Consider the following 3,357-nt stretch of genomic DNA (forward strand, 5'->3'; position numbering starts at 1 on the left):
CTCACCCCAGAATGATTATACAACAGAGTTTCAACACTGGAACAAGCAGGCTGAGAAGACCAGAATCTATGACTACCAATCTTCACCCTATACATAAAGCAGGAGTGTTGTCAGAGAAGCAGGTCACTGCACCTACCCAAAGCTTCAGAGCAGTGAATCAGGTTTTATTCCCCGGTGTGAGAAGTGAATTTGAATAAAAGATGGCATTATAGCTCTCCTAAAAAAATATGACTTTATAACAGAGTCAGGGAAAGCTCAGGCTTAATGGTGCTCCAGATAACAACACACAGTTTGGAGGTAAGTAAATAAGATGGATTTGGTAGCTATATGAGAGCAACATGCTTAACCACAGGCCAGCTTATTTACCAGAGAGTATCCGATAAACTGACAGCTAATAAGAGCCTTCCTTGTATCAGAACAAACCAGAACGACTTGCCTTAAAAACATGTTCAAAGTGTCTCAAATTATTTTGATCAAACTCTGATGTATTTTTCCCTTGAAATTAAAAAAAAAAAAAAAACTGTAGAAAAAATCAGCATTCAATGAGAAAACGGAACATGTCTGTGTGATACACAGAGACCGCTAGCTGGATAGAGAGATTAGGAAAAGAAACAAAAAGATTGCTACGAAAACCACTGTCATCTTAGAGTTACTATGTGCATACATAGGCTGTGATCTCTAAAGAACTGTATAAGAAAATTCACAGCAAATAAATAAACTCCAGCCAATTCAAATACAAAACAGACAACAACAACAATATAATTCCTCAAAGGAAGTGGTTATTATCCAGAATACAATACTTGATCTTAAATGACCTGTTTTACAGAAAATCATAATGTGTGCAAAGAAAAGACAGTCTTTACAGATAACAAAAATATATGACAGAAATGGGGCAGGAGAATTGCCTGAACCCAGGAGGCGGAGGCTGCGGTGAGCCGAGATCGCGCCATTGCACTCCAGCCTGGGTAACAAGAGAGAAACTCCGTCTCAAAAAAAAAAAAAAGAAAATGCCCACGAGAGGGCCCAGAAGTCATACTAACAGATAAAGACTTTACCACAACAATTAAAGACTTCAAAGAAAAAAAAATTTTAGACTCAAAGGAAGTTATGATAGCAGTATCTCATCTTAAGTTTATAATAATAAAAAGGTAGAAAACACTGTTTTGGTTTTCAGACAGAGTTTCTTCTGTCACCCAGGCTGGAGTGTAATGGCACAATCTTGGCTCACTGCAGCCTTTACCTCCCAGGTTCAAGTGATTCTCCCACCTCAGCCTCCCAAGTAGCTGGGATTACAGGCACCTGCCATCATGCCCAGCTAATTTTTGCATTTTGTAAAGACAGAGTTTTACCACGTTTGCCAGGCTGGTCCTGAACTCCTGAACTCAGGTGATCTGCCTGCCTTGGTCTACCAAAGTGCTTATTAAAAAGGAAAATACAGATTTTAAAAGTATAACTTCTATAAAAAAATCAATACAGTGCCTCAACAGATTTCAACTATCAGAATAAATAATATAATAAATTGTACATTAATAGTACTAATGCCTTATGAAGAACTGAAAGTAAAATGAATGAGGAAAATGAGCAGAATATCAAGGAAGTGAAACACCAGAAAGGGCAAAAGACCTGCGTTATGGAATTACCAGAATAAGAAGAGAAAGAAAAGGAAACAAGAAACCGGAGGAATGAACACTTCCTAAACTTGATGAAAAATGTTACACATCCAAGAAGTAAAACAAACTTCACGTAGGATAAAATACAAGAAACTCAGATGAACAGACATTATATGCAATCTGTTGATACCTATGAAAAATAGTTAATATCAACAGATGCAAGAGAAAAGCAACTCACTGCATACAAGGGATTGTAGTAAAGTTAACAGCTGACTTTTCATAAGAAAGTATACAGGCCAGAAAGCAGTGGGAGGGTATTTTCAATGAGCTAAAGCAAAAATAAGCAAGAATAATACATTTAAAGGTAACAGCTGTTCACTATGGCACTAAAAGCACAACTTATAAAAAAATAAATTGTTCTTTATTAAAATTAAAAACACTGGTTTTGTATAAAACACAGTTAAGAAAATGAAAAATAGATTGTTGAGATATACATACAAATCACATTTTTAAAGGAGTTGTATTCAGAACATATAAGAACTCTTAAATATCATTAATAATAACTCAGTGCAGTAAAATTTGTAAAAATTCCTCAGTGGATACTTCATTAGGAAAATGTATACATGGCAAATAAAATATTAAGAGACACTCAATACTTGTTGTCAATATGAACGTGCAAATTAAAACTACAATGAAAAAAATCTATACAAATTTTTCAGTGGCTAATAAAAACAAAACAACACAAAAATTGCCAATAAAATACACTGGTAAGAATATGAGTAACTAGAGATGTTAGACGTTTCTCATGGCAGCAAAAAATTTTAAAACAGTTATGGAATAAGTCTTTTTTCTATTGCTTTTAAATTTAAATTTACATTTGCCATAAAATGCACAAGTTGCACTGCTAACTAGTTCCACAAGTAAAATGAAACGGTTTATACACATATCTGTATGCAACTGTGCACAGTACGATAATTTGTAATGTCCAACAACTTGAACGAAAACAAGATCGCCCATCGCCTGACTTGTACCCAACTCATTAATAAAAACACAGAAGCAATTGAGTCTTGTTGCCTTTTCTTGCATTCCCTCTCCCTGCCTCTCACTGTTTCTCCCCCCACCCCCGTCTGTTTTTGCTCTCACCCTCACTCTCATCACAGTGTTAGGAAATGACATCATGGGAAAAATGAAAGGAAAACTAAAGATATGTAAGTTAAAATAAATAGTAATAGCAAAACAAAATGAAATAAAGAGTACAAGTTTCTGTGTGCTATGTACAACCTCTTATAAATCGGTGGCTGATAAAGGATTCAAATGCTTTTCAAAGAATGATTACCTCTTCAGCTAATGAAGAAAACAATGAGCTTTTATATTTGAGACAGAAAATATGTTGTCAGCAAGTTGGGATCTGAGTAATAGAAGGGGATTTGGAAGGGCCTAAAAAGAAGGCTGGAAAATGAAGAGGGGAAGTAGTATGTAAGAACTTGTCAACTGATTTGAGCATCAAGAAAGATCTGTAAAAGCTTAACACTCTGCAGCAGAGAATAAAAACGTAGCCACACTGAAAACCTGGTTTTCATTTTTGTCAGGCAACTTTGTAAAAATAGATACAAATCCCAGGAAAAAAATAAAAACAAGAAAAGGCTTTTTTCTAGGACCTTTAGTTCCTGGGACTTGCCTCTGCAAATTTACATAAGATGATTCCACGAGATAGTGCAGCAAGGTGGGGGAGGTGTGTGAACAGCGC

The sequence above is a fragment of the Sapajus apella genome, unplaced genomic scaffold (assembly GCF_009761245.1).
Source record: "Sapajus apella isolate SASKATOON/1434 unplaced genomic scaffold, GSC_monkey_1.0 scaffold93, whole genome shotgun sequence".
NCBI lineage: Eukaryota > Metazoa > Chordata > Mammalia > Primates > Cebidae > Sapajus > Sapajus apella.